The sequence below is a fragment of the Gouania willdenowi genome, chromosome 17 (assembly GCF_900634775.1).
Source record: "Gouania willdenowi chromosome 17, fGouWil2.1, whole genome shotgun sequence".
Taxonomy (NCBI): Eukaryota; Metazoa; Chordata; class Actinopteri; order Blenniiformes; family Gobiesocidae; genus Gouania; species Gouania willdenowi.
In genome coordinates, this window is record NC_041060.1 from 9,758,158 (window position 1) to 9,773,241 (window position 15,084).

General features: G+C 35.6%; 1 protein-coding gene across 8 annotated transcripts in view; it reads right to left on the reverse strand.

Moving 5' to 3' along the window:
• Window positions 1–15,084, reverse strand: part of ctnnd2b (catenin (cadherin-associated protein), delta 2b) — a 202,819-nt gene that overhangs the window by 141,966 nt on the left and 45,769 nt on the right. The gene's annotated exons all lie outside the window — the stretch shown is intronic.

Genomic DNA, 15,084 nt, shown 5'->3' on the forward strand with positions numbered 1-15,084 from the left:
AACGGATGTGCAATCCAATTTATTTGACCATTGTTGACATGAAATATTATTCATTTATCATTTCTTTAAGACATACTCTAATTATATATTGAATGTGGATCATTACTCATGGTTTCTTTTTTAACATACTATCACTAAATGTCCAATCGCTCTTATTTACCCACAATAAAATATATTCAGGTCAGCTTTCTCTAACCCTAACAAACTGTTTTAGAACATCTGATTTCAACTTCATCTAAATCTATCAATAACACAAGCAAGTACGTAAGCAAAGAGACAAATGTGATAGAAATAATTAGGACTCTCAGATTAACACTAAAAATGACCAAAAAAATGAACAAAATCTAAATCATCAACAAATAAGAATAATTATATTTTAAATATTAAACTTAATACACCTCAAACAACTCAAATACATATACAGACAATAGATTTCTAAATGATGAATAATGATGATGAATAAATCAATAATCTTGAACATAATTTGTATTGATTTATCTCAGCATTAAATGTCATCTTTAACCAACTATAATAACTGATCATTTGATTTATAAATGTAACACATCTTCTAAATAATTAAAAATACTGCTAGATATCAACTTTTGAAATCTATGCTTTGACCTACTGTATGCCTTTATCTTTGATGAGCTCATGTTTGACCCTGACAATCACAAATGTCTAATATCATAACAAAAGAAGACACGTGTCCGAGCCATGTGCAGCCACGGGAGGAGAATCAATAGATAAAATAAAATAAAAATGATGAGAAAACTACATTGGAGGCCCAGAAGTGAGCCGACCCTGACGCCCACAACTGTGCATTAGATGAGTGCATGTTTCTCCTATTGACTTGATATTGTTGCCGAGTCATTTTCTGTTCATCTGTAATAAATTGATTGACAGTTTGAGACCAAAATGCAAAAAACAAAAAAGAATAAAAAGTCTGCCTTCTTTTTTAAATACTAAACTTAATACAACTCATAGACATATACCAAATAAATCAAATGAGCAGACACATTACACCCCTCAATGATAGATAATAAATCAATCAATAATCTCATTATTTAAATCAATAATTGTATTGATTTAAATCAGCAGTAAATGTCATCTCTAATTAACTGCAACAACTGATCGTTGGATTTCTAGATGTAAAACATCTTCTAATTAAAAACAAATGTTAGATATAAACTTTTGAATTCCTGCTGAAACAATGTACTGTATATACTGTATGTCTTTATCTCTCGATGAGCTAATGTTTTGGTTCTGACAATCACAAATGTCATATGCGTCATAACAAAAGAAGACACATGGTCAGCCATGGCAAAAGGAGGAGAAACCAGATAATAACTGCTGGATATAATGTTGAGAAGAACTACATTCGGTGCTGGAGTGAGCCGACCCCGGGCCTGTTGGTTTGGACAATGCATCTACTTCAGACCACAGCTGTGTGAGATGAGTGCTTGTTTTCCCATCAACTTGATATTCTTGTTGATCAATTTCTGTTCATTTAAAATCCATTAATAAAACAACTGATTGATTCTGTTTCTGTTACTGTGAAATAACCTGGAACTAAACATATCAACCCTGGAACAACCTGTCACTGCGAAATGTTCATGGACATATTTTTTTCATTTAAATGTTCACCTGCACTACTCATCAATGCACCACCGCACTATTATCTTATTATTATTATTATTGTATTTTTATTTTATTTCATTATTATTGTTATTATTACTATTATTATTATCTTGTTAGTTTTATTTAGTTTGCACATATTAGTCTAACTACTCTTATATTTATGTTTATACTTTTTTTTAAATTTATTTTTCTTTATTTAATTTATTTTTTCTTTATTCTAGTTGATTGTTATTATTTAATGTTACACTACCTGAGAGAGCACAGGTCACCAAAAGAAATTCCTCGTGTGTATTCATTCACCCCTGGCCAATAAAGTTGATTCTGATTCTGATTCAAGCAGAACAAAGCCTCTGACTCTGTCTCTCTGAATGATTCTCAGGTTTGAACACAAGAGAAACTTCACTATTTTAACACTAGCAGTTCAATGTCAGTTTGCTCACCACTGGGTCTGCAATCCAATTTATCTGACCTTTAACACTGGAAACGAACAAAGACGAACCAAGTCAGTAGCACAATATTAATACCTGTCAAATGTCATAAAATAGGCTTTTTTTTTGGCTGCTAAAAACTAAAATTCACCATTACAAACCATAAATTGTTGTATTAGGCTCTAAGTGACAACTTTTCTAACAAACTAGCATTAAGATTAGTTGGTCTGATAATTAGTGGTAAATATTCCCGACGAAAAGACCCAAAAAATGTAAAGTCTTTCTTCTTCTTACATGAAAGCTAAAGCCATTGACACAAAGTTAACAAACCAATGCTTACCCAGAAGCAAGCAGGATCATTTTGTCCACCAGCATGTAGTAATCTTTGCCTCTAATGTGGTTTGTTCAGAAAAAACATCAATAGCTCTTCTCTTTGAAAGAGTTTTGTTGAGGTTTGTGCTGCTGCTTGTACAAGTTCTCTCTTTCACTGTGACACTGCTATGACTCGGCAGCAAAGGAATTGTACCCATGCAAAGCATTAGTTTGCTCCTTTTTTTTTTTTCTACATTCAAATTTGCATTGGAGTTTTCATTGTTGTTGGCTGCAGGCAGACCGAACAAAGGACGAACCATTGGTAAATCTTTCTGTTTCTGTTTTTGCAGTTTGGTGTTAATAATGAGGTTGTGTAAGGTATGAATCTGTTTATTGTACAGTTTCAAAGGTGTGATGTCGTTTAATACACACTACAGAAACTCCACATTTAGTCGCTTACGGGTAAATTAAGCCACTTAATGCTGATATCTGGAGCTGCCATCGTGGAGGACGCAGATCTGCTGGCAAGGGACCGCCAGCTTTGGAAGAAAGTGGTTCACCTGGTTGGCTCAACGCAAGGGGGCGGGAGACCGCCCTCACCACAGGAGCCCGAGTTAGTTAGTTAGTTAGTTATATCTGTAACCAATTTAGTTGTCTAAAACCAGAATATAACTGAAAATGTCCTGATGGCTAAATGTTGACTAAAACCAAGTTTAGACCAAAGACTATGACTAAAACGAAATCAAATCTTTACTCCTCCAGCTTCTCATCAACCTACGTTTCACCACAAGTCATCTGCAAACACATCATAGTTCATGAAGACCATAGTAAGTCCCACCTCCACTTTCAAAGCCTCTGTCGCCCACACAGCACACCTCACCGCTGACTTCCCTCATACTTGTCCCGTACCGCTCTGACATACTTTCTCCAAATCTACACAGACACAGTGTAGCTCCGTTTAACCTTCTCTGTACTTCTCCATTAGCATTCTCAATGCAAAGACTGCATCTGTAGCGCTCCTTCCTGACATGAATCTAAATTGCTTCTCACTGATCTTCACCTTGCTTCCTATCTGAGCCTCAACTACTCCTGCCCACAGCTTCATGCTATATGACAGATCTACTTAATACCTCTGTAGTTACCACAACTCTGTAGATGGAAATAAGCACACTTTTTCACTCCTAAATTTTGTCACGTCATTTCAGTAACTTTATCCTCTATATTCATCCAGGCTTCGGCGTGTATCATCAGAAGCTCAAATAAACAGATAGGACACCTCTGCCCAATATCTAAAGCCTGAATTGCATGTTCTTACTTAAATATAATAATATAATACAGATTGTCATCAGTTCTCCTCATTGTAACAGATAAATACACATTTTACCATTAGATTTACTCACTCCCCTGAAATAGGTAAATATTTCTTAAAGTGTGCAGCTCATCACACAAAATATGTAAAAAAAAAAAAAAGATGAAAATATTTACATAGGGGTCAATTCTTCCACGCACGTCAGTCAAAAAAGCAGCGCAGCGGCACCGTTTTTGGCTTTGCACTATTCTGCCCCTGTACTTTAGTCGGTCGCTGCGCGCCTCCATCCCAGTTACGCACTCTGTGTGGAGCAGCCCTAAAATGTGAAGGTTCCCATTCAAATCTGGCCTTGTGCGCATTCTCACATCTGCTTAGGTTCTTTTCCTCTGACGCGCTTCTGAACCTGGAATAAGTGCAGCGCTCCGATAAGGTGAATCATTATATTGCACTAGAAATATGAACTTAGTTACATTTTAAGCCACACGCACTCATAATATTGCAGAAGAGACTTCCAGAAATAATGGATGCAAACTTACAGTGTCAAGGGGATGGTGGGAGTCACACAGGCACGCTAAAGGATTGACCATCAGCGTTTCTAATATGGATACATATCTTAAGTCCAGATGGGAGAATAGACCCCATAATGAATACATAAGTCAGTTTTTTCATTTACTAGTAAAGAATCACCATAAACAAGTGATTCAGAAACGCCTAATCACCACACCTGTCTATGACTACTGTCTTGTATAGGTGTTGTAATGAATTAGTTGCCCAACATAATGATGTCTGTGTAAATTAAAAAAAAAAAAAAACTCAATTTGCAGAAGTCTTCTTACAATTAGCTGCTACACAGTATGGAGGAGTATTTGAGAGTGCTTTGTGTAATGATAATAATGAAGATGCTATCTAACTCAGTAGGCATTCTCAGAGTGAGCCATCAGCGCTGAGCTGATGGTGAAGGAGGCCGTGCTGGTACCTTTTGATGCATCGTAACCCATATATGGTCATTCTCTGAGAAGCAATGAGCAAAAAGCAACGTAAAAATCCAGACTTTAATGTTAAGATTGACATGTAACGTAAAATTCCTTCAATTGTCATTAGCATATTTGCTGATTTTTAATTAGAATTTTGATTCAGTTGTTTTTAGTTTATGTCTGTTATACAGTTTTTGCACTATTATCTATGTTGGTATTTATTTTGTTTCGCACTGTGTAGTTTTTTATCGTGTTGCAACAATTCAACTGAATTTCTATTGTATTTTATTCTAACATATTTAATGCGCATTCTTGCATTTGGCATCAACATGAAAATGGTGTCATGAGCACTATAATGTAAAAACAAAAACCAACATACAATTATTACTTTTTATTGATGGAGGTAGATCAACCTTAAAGGGCCTCACAGGGGTGTGCCTTGTCATGAATCGGACAATACGATTCACGATTTGCATGTCACGAGACGATATATCAGATACTAAACAATACGGTATAATGACAACATCAATAATTACATATTTCACCTTTACGAGTACAAAATAGCATGGAATACAATTAGAAAAAATGGAACTTGCAAGAAGTAAATAGAAACTAACTGCAACTCAAGTACCAATATCAAAAACAAATGGTATGTTTATCAAATTGTCAAATTCAATTTTTCAAAAAAGCTTATATGAAATATTCTGATTTCTGTTAAGTTCTCAAATACTTAAAAAAAATGTACGCATATGTTAGCACAATTAAATGTTTTTTTTGTTAAAAAAAATATTGCGATATATCACAGAAACTATTTTTCTTACACCGTTACTCATTGCCTGCTTAGTTAATGTTATTTCTATAAAACAGTAACAAGTCTGACTTTTTTTTGGGCATCGAGCATCGATTGGTCCCGGGACCAACTTTCCGTTTCTAACGGAATTGTTCAAATTTCTAAATTTCGATTCCTACTGTCATTTACTCAGTCCGCCTCACGGAAGAAGAAGAAGCTGCTGCACAATAACAAAGAAGAATCCACCTGAAGTGTTTGCGTTACTACGTAACTCAGCGGTCCCCCATCCACCCCCTCATTCATAAAAAGTAAGTTATTGGATTCAAATTTATGGAGAAAGACCTCTGGTTAGGTAACTCATTTAAAACGTAAACTTTTTTGACCATGCCTCCTAAAAGAATCGGAATCTGGAATAATTAGGAACCGGAACGGAAACAAGGAATTGGAACCGTAATCGTTGAAATTCAAGAAAGGCCTCTGGTTAGCTAGCTCATTTAAAACATGTAAACTAAAGGAATCGGAATCGAAACGAGGAATCAGAACCGTTCAGATTCAAACGATGCCCAACCTTACTTCTCAATTAACAAAAATTTACATTATTTTCAAACTCTTTTCCACGCTGACCATTATGGAATCTTCACAAATGAAGATTTACAGCCATTACATTAGCAGTAAGTGTGTGTGCGTGAGTGAGCAATCATACCTTGATAAGCACTTCAGAGCAAAGTACAACAATTAACTCGGTTTTAATGAGCAGGTTACACAATCAAGTGCTTGTCAACTGATTGCATTAGTAAAGATTCAGCTTTCTTCAGAGCCATTTAATGGATACAAAGGGTGGGCAGACACAGAGTTAGTGCACCATCATCACCTTTACAGGGCTGCACTGACCCCTGGAAATACCATTAATGCAATTAGTGAAGTCAAATAAATGACTGTAGAATGGTTGGTAGGTGCGCGGAATAAGCGTCATTGAATCTGGAAAGTGGACAAAGCTATAGCCTCACTCGCTCTCTCGCGGTCTAATTGTGCACCATGGTGTCCGCCTGGCATTTAGATGTTTAAATCTGACACGCCACTTTACTGGGAAAATGTCATTGTGTGAATACACACAGGGTTCACTACCATTTCAGGCTGAAGTTTCAGAGTGGAACCTTTTTTTTTTTTTTAAGGATATAAACTTGGTAACAAAGTTTTCCTGACGGCAGTAGAAAACATGCCAGTGTGAGATATTTATGTTTAATAGAAAGGCAGAGACCAAGGAAGCAAGAAGATTAAATATTAAAAAGATAACCAAACATACAGTACGTATTTGTCTTATTTGTGCAGTTTTCTGTTTCCATTTTTTTTTTTTTTTTTTTAAAGCTTGCCTCATGCAAATATAAAAATCCCAACACATTCTGATTAATTGCCATGTTTTGGAGGTATTTGTGCTGCTAAATAGAAAAGTCGCTCAGCCGACATCACTGTGAAATTGTTTATTCAAACTGTGTGGCAAATGAAAGCTCTTGGGGATGATGAAAGCTTAAAGCCATGACATGAAGTAAACACCTAAAGGAATAGAGATGTCTGAAGATTTCTAGACATTGGTGCTTTAATCACACTGAAACACCATAAAGAACAGCTGTTTAGGTATAAGCTGTTTTATCTGCAGAAATGGGGTGGTTATTGATATTTTGACATTTTTAGTTCCCCTTTCAAAAGTCAACAACATGTATAAAGAAAAGGTTTAATCAATATTTAATATTTATTATTGGGGCCAATTTGACCCCATTCAATGTTCATTGTTCAAAAAAATAATAGTTGGCTTTGTTTCGCTTCATATTTCATGACTTTTCCAAATTTGATGGGTACACTTGATTAAGCATAAAATCATCATAATGATATTTTTTCAATGTGTTCGAGCACATGTTGCACGCATTGGTGTTGCTCTGGGGTCAATTTGACCCCAAGCTGTTTTAGCGGTGAAAACTGTGTGTGAGCGTACATCTCCACGCCTGCAGGTGCAGAGTTGATACATGAAATATTTTTAAGATACGTCAACTCAAAAACTGAGAGTTTGACCTGATGGTGGCGCTGCAGGAAAAGTCATATCACCACCACAACCAATAGGGTTCATACTCTAGTGGTCATGAATTAAAAACTATTCAAGATAAATTAATTATATTTTAGAAGTTTGGTTTGATGAGAATAGGTAGAGGTTTCATCATCAAGGGATTATTTACTGTATGTATTCAACAAAAAAACATAGGATCTGACAAAAAAAACTTGGTCAACAATTTTCTGAAAAGCATTTTCTGGAGGCAAATATCCCTGGGGTCAGATTGACCCTAAGGGTACAATGTGTTAGTGATATTTGAGAATATTAGGAGGGTTAAAAGCTACAATAAAGCTGTTGTAGTGCTGGGCAAAAAACAATTTAATCGATTAATCGGATTTTTGTAGAAAAAAATGATTTTTAGTTAGCAATTTCGAATTAAAATTTAAACTTTTTTTTTTTTCCCCACCACAGTTTTTTCTGACTTTTTCGCCTTCTGATGTGAGCCAGCCCCCTCTTTGTTTACATTTGTTTACCCTTTGAGTAGGCCATGTAATATTTTATTCGCACTATACTGAGATGCTAAGGGAAGAGTTTATTTTTTTAATTGTAATGTTATAAAATATGTAGTTATCTGATTTCTTAACCAGAAAATTTAAGCTACTGTGAAATTGCTGTTGCACTTTTGCTTAAACCTGGGTTAAAGCTTGAAATTGTTGAATGACAGAACCTCATTTACTTATTATTTTAGGATTATTCTATGCATTTTAACTCTTGAGGACAATCACAGCAATAAAGTTGCACTTTTGACAATATATCTAATGTCTGCAGTCATTTTTAAGTGAATTAAAAAAAAAATAAAAAAAATTTTATCGCCCAGCCCCAAGCTGTTGTTTTTAATGTATCTTAGGTTACATTTTTTGATGGTGTGCATTTGTTTGTATAAATTTTCTCTGAAAGGGACCAGCTGGTTTCAAACTGTGATGGAATGACAATGTGTCTCCTTTCGCTTTGAAAGTCCCATGACCTTAATCTGGCTAAGGCAGTTTGAGGAACTGGATGAATGAATGGATTTTAAAATGAGCTGAAGAACAAAGATTTAAAAGACTTAGTCAAGATCATAAAAAAGCCTTGTTTCATATTTTCTTTTCCAAGAAGAAAAAAGCCACAACTGTGAGTCAATAGTGGAATTGCAGCCAAAAGAAGCCCAAAGTACTCCGAGTGTTAAGTACTTGCTTTCCAATCTGTGTTGATACGGAGAAACGGAGGCAGAACTCAAACTACACATAAATGACTGGTGCATTGCAAAGTCTTTTGATTGGATTTTCTTTGAGTCTGGTTTCTTGGTATTATTATTAAATAAGAATGACTTCTGCAAAGTGAAAATGTGTGTGTGTGTTGATGGGGGGGAAAAGTTTGCTTTAAAAAGGCTGATTTTTTTTTCTTTCCTACAATGAAATCCAACCTGACGTGAGTATAAACGATTTGATAGTTTCAACAAAATGATGCCTACCTCCAATATTTATCTATGGATAAAAGATAAGGTAATTGTCCTATGTTTTCCCCTTCTTTAATGGGTTTTTACCACTGTGATTTAATCCAAACCGTTCATCCTCTATACCCACTGTAATCCTATGTAAACTATTAATTTAGAAGGATTTGACATGTTAAATATCTAAAAATTCTATATATCAAGAGTGTCAAAAACAAATCTATTACATTCACGTGGTTTCATAGCAACGATGATAATAAAAGAGTTCAAATCAATGAGGTTGTTATGGGTTGTACAACTTGTTTTTTTTTTTTTAAATATATATAACATTTTTCAAAAATGGAAGTATGAAATCAAATGTTTAATCAAATACAGTTTTATTACTGATTATTTAACCAAAATAAAAATACAACCTCATCTCCTATAACTGTATGAAAAGAAGGAATGTATGTTAGCTTAAAGTATTTAGCTAAAATCCATGTTAATAATGTACAAGCATTTTGCCTCAAATATGAGATTTTCATCAATGCTTTGTGTTCTTTGAATGGGTACCAATCCAGTATTTCTGTCAGACTAAAGACTTCACAGCTAATGCTATTAAATATTTCCCTGGGATTCACTAATGTTGAAAGTTATAAATGTCGACTTAATCTGACACACAAAACCTTTGTTTTCCAATAATAATAGACTTGTTAATACCACAGGTAGTAGAGCCATTAGTAACGGACAATGTAGCGGAATTAGCTAAGTGATATGACGCTCATTTTCATAAAGCAACCTGTAGAAATACAATAAAATGTCAAATTTTCGATAGTCGAGGTAGTTGCTTAAAACAAAGCACTTTTAATTGTATACCTTGCAGGCAACACACTTTACTTTTTAGTGAAACCAATCCTTTTATTATGCTCTCCTGACTTTTTTTTCTCATTTTTTTTTTTCTACAGAAAGCCTCCTTGCATGAAGTAAAATAGAATAAATATTTAATCCTGTTTGAAAACATTTTTTACTAATGTAGGCTATAGCTATCATAAAACTGAAGAAGTAAATTGAATATATTAATGAGTTAGCTGATGCTAAACAAATGTTAATTAATTTTTAATGAACAATAAAGATAGCAGCTCAATGAGAAGGACAAATGTCTCATTATGTTCTAAGTTTCTGTAAAAACACTGACAACAAAAGGTAAAGAATCATTAAGAGTGAGCTTAAGGTAGATTTTTTTCTCACTAGAGGCTATTATAACGCACGGTTCTTCTGTTACTCAATAAAGCAATGTTGTTGTTTTTCTTGATTTTGTTATTTATTCATTTCATACATTTTTATATTCATGTGGAACCATAGTTTGACTTATATTATATGGCTTGAAAAGGAAACCTTGGGTTGTGCAGCCACACTTCTGAAATGGCCTTCAGGCTGTCCGGTGTGAGGGACAGAAGAGAAACCACAATAAAACATTCACCCAGAAATTTCACATTTCTCCTTTTCAAAAGGCTGAATGAGAAATTTCTTCACTAAAATTTCTGCTCTTATCAAACTTCTTCCTAGCCCCAAAGAAGCCCTTTTCTAACAGGAATTGATGCAAGCAGCTACTGTAGTTGCACTGTTACACTTCCGCTAGCTTTTTGCTAGTTGCGGACTTTGTTATTCCTCAGCGGACAAGGAACACTACGGTGGACGGATTGTGAAGCTCCACCTACCAGGAAGGAAGAAATACAGTATGACTTTGAAAATAACAGTAAGCTCTGCGTTTGGATGCTACCATCAGCCCACGCATGGCCTCTAACGAAACAGGAAATAAACAATCAAGTCTACACTACATCTGAGGCCTAAAATGTTTCTTTTTTTAAACACGTAAAGCACATTAACAATAAATCTGCCTTGCACCTCATAAAACAAGTTGGAGTTATGAGAATGGGGCACTTCCTGGAGTAACTCAGTCTCAATTTGTCAAACATGTCAGCCTCCACAAACATGTGTTTAAAGTGCTTTTTTATTGCATATGCAGCTTCTAAATCATTTGGTTTTCACTGAATAGTCTTTCAGTTGAGTATATCCTGTTAAAAATGTAATCAAAGGCAGTATACAGTATATTCTACAAAGCTTTGATGTCCAATAAGCTTTTAATAAAGTAAAGCAAATGCCTTGAGGATGAAACTCTATTATTCAGACAACTGTTCCTTAGGAAATCCCCTTTGATCTCCTGACATATTTCGACTGTCAACTGCCAGTCTTCATCAGAGGCATCTGCTGATAACTTTGATTTTTTTCAATTCAAACATATATACGATTTCAAATCCTTAAGAAAACAAACCCTATTATGAGGAGAAAAATATAGCAATTATCTTCCTGTTTGCATTAGTTGGAGGAAGTTTTGAGCAGATAAACAAACAGTAGGAAACACAATGATCCATGAGTCAGCACAAAAAGAGCCAATCTCAAGTTACACTAACTTTCTCCCATTTTTGTCACTGAATGGCTTGTCAGAAACCCAAAAAGCTGTAAAAACAGCCCATCAGTTGGCCGCACAACATTTACTTGATCTGTCATTCACTGGGAACAACACATCCAATATGTTTCATACAAGTCCCGACTCATGTTGGAATGAAGCTCTTTGAGATGTCACACCACGCTGGTCCATTAACAGACATGTTGACAGCAGAGAAGATGAATGACAGCGGGACAAAAGCTGACGGATGTGATAAAGTGTCAGATCACTAATTACTCTCATGTAGTTTAAAGGAAGGTATCTGCAGAGGAAACGCTGATTCTGTGTGTCTCCAAGTGTGTTGTGAGGATATTTGCACCAATACAAAACCTTCATCATGCACTTTGGTCTAAAAAAAAAAATTCAGAAATTTGTACCAATAGTTCCATAATAATTTAAATACACACAGATTTTTAGTTTGATCGCATGAATAGTTTTTGAGATATGGACAATTCAGTGAGGGGGTTGTGTGTCGATCTTCGTGGGTCGTTGTTACTAGCAAAAAATTAATAAAGAATAAATGATTATAAGACACGGTGCCAATCTAAAATGACCTCATGTAAAAGGATTTTCAATATTGGCGAGTGGTGAAATAGCGCCAAAGTTGCATAAAGAAAAAAAAATTCATATCCCAATAAAGAGTAACATTTATACTATGAATTAAAACAGATCAGATTTGTTCTGACATTCCCACAAACAGTTTTGGGCCAATGAAAATAGTAAAAAAAAAAGAAAAGCAATTTTTTTGGATTTCAAGAGCCTGTCACCCAAGAACCAATGCATATATCTGACAAATCATTAGGGATTCAAACAGTCTACAGGTAGATCTCAAAAAATGAGAATATCATGAAACTTTATTTTTTGTCACTTAAGAGTCATTTCAGAAAGTCAAACCCATATATGTTATAGGCTCATGACACAGAGTGAAATATTTCAAGCTTTTATTTCTTGTAATTTTGGTGATTATGGCTTACAGATAATGAAAACACAAAATCCAATGTCTTGTAAAAATTTAATATGACATAAGATCAATAAAAAAAGGATAAGTAAAACAAAAATGTAAGGCTTCTGAAATTTATGTTAATTTCTATACACTCAATTCTTGGTTGGGCCTCCTTTTGCATGAATTACTGCATCAATGCGGCGTGGCACGGAGACGATCGACCTGTAGCACTGCTCAGGCATAATGGAAGCCGACAACTGCGGAAACTTCACACTGGACTTCAAGCAACGTGGATTCTGAGCCTCTCCACTCTTCCACCAGACTCTGGGACTTTGATTTCACAAATCATATGCAAAATGAACTTTCATCTGAAAAAAGGACTTTGGACCACTGAGCAACAGTCAGTCCACTGTGTTTTCTGAAGTCCACAGTCGTCTACCAAAAATTTTTTACAGCACTTCATGCTTCCTTCTGCTGACAAGCTTTATGGAGATGTTGGTTTCATTTTCCAGCAGGACCTGCCCACACTGCCAAAGGTACCAAAAGCTGGTTCAATGACCATGGTGTTACTGTGCTTGATTGGCCAGCAAACTGCCCTGACCTGAACCCCATAATGAATTTATGGGGTATTGTCAAGAGGAAGGTGAAACACACCAGACCCAACAATGCAGATGACCTGAAGGCTGCTATCAAAGCAACCTGGGCTTCCATTACGCCTGAGCAGTGCCACAGGTTGATCGCCTCCATGCCACGCCGCATTGATGCAGTAATTCATGCAAAAGGAGGCCTAACCAAGTACTGAGTGAATAGAAATGAACATACTTTTCAGAAGTTATACATTTTTGTTTAAATTATCCTTTTTTATTGATCTTATGTAATGTCCTAATTTTCAGAGACACTGAATTTCGGGTTTTCATTATCTGTAAGCCATAATCATCAACATTTCAAGAAATAAGGACTTGAAATATTTCACTCTGTGTCATGATATTAATTTTTTTTTTAGATGTACCTGTATGTACATAGCTCAAAGCTGATCAAATTACAGGGAGCTGAGGCATATGTAAAGTTGTTTACTTAAGGCCCGAATCTGTTCAAGGTCCAACACCCAACAAACCTTTTTCCAAATTTTAGGGGCTGGCATGTCCACTAGATAGACTGTATAGCAGATCTTTTTATATACTCTGATAGAGTAGGTGGAGCTGTGTTGCTATACCAAATTTCAGTTTCCTATGTGAAGTAGCTCCTGAGATATTGGAAGCTGGAAATGGAATATTAAGGACGAGCGAAAATCAACCCTTACTAAACTGGCCATAACTCCAAAAGTATTAATCCGATCAAACAAAAAATGCACAGTGTGTGTATTGAATAATTACGGAACAATTGGTAACAATTTCAGAATTAAATTGTGAGTGGGCCATTTGTGAAATCACATGGAATGACCCTATAACATGACGGTTTGTGATAGTTTCTCTCAGCTGACTTCAAATTGCTATTTAGAAATGCTATTTTATTAGCATTTCCAATTAGAAATGAGAAATTCTCATTTGAATATTACAATCAACATTTCCAGAACAATTTCCATGGTGTAGGGTAAAAACTAAGACACAGATATTTAAGTATAAGTGACCCACTTGGACTGGGACGGTCCATTAGAATATTGTAGTACCTTGCAGAAAGGTTTTTAGTCTAAAACATGGAGGATGCATTTTTTTTTCCCCCTCCACTTTCAGCATTTTCTCTATCTACTATCTTTAGCCTCTGCATATCTCTGCAGTCCAGTGGCGAACAGTAAACATTCACATCATGCTCTCTGCTGTCATTGCAGAGGAGCACTCTACTGGAGTAGCACAGCACTCTGCCCAAGCTGTTGGATTGATAAAGAAAAAGAAAAAAGCTCAACTCTTGGTAACATTTTTTATTCTCCACATACATTTTTCAGGGCCGTCGCTTGCATTACCGACGCTGCAGTATAAATAACATCAGGGTGGGTTGTATTTCTGCAGGGACAGGCTTTGCAAATCCAACTCTACTAACACTCGTATTCTCATCATCAGTTTAACAAATTGTGTTCTCTTTTATACCCTTTAGAGGAATTTCCCTTTTTAGATTAGCACATAATGAGATCTCACCCATACATCACACATAATCTGTTTAGATTTCACTGTACGCAGATTATCCTGTTTAAGAGTAAGCTGTTTGAAAGTGGGTTTAAATATACAGTAGCACGATGGCTTCTCGGGTCCATCTGTCCAATATTTACATCCAGATTAATTCATCTGGACAACGACTGGATGGATTTACACTCATTATGCACAGTAAAACCTCAGTCAGTGGTCAGACTACAAAAACAAAGCTTTTCCTTTGGTTTTTCACACGCTATTTCAAATTTTCTATCTAAAATACAGCAATGTCAGTTAAACTGCCGCCATTAGCCCTTTTCGAAGAATGCAAAAGGTAAAACCACAGTTTCCTACTGTTGCTCGATTTAATGTTAAAATTTAGAGATGCAGAGTAGATCTTTGGCTGGAGGGTTCCTGGACGAGCCCCCAAATGATCCCGAGCCGCTTCACTGCGACTGCTGAAGAATTTCTAAGTTTTCTGATAAACAAAAAAAAGCACCTTTGGCCAGTTGAAATTTTCTCTGATACATAAATGACACACATAACCTTGCTCCA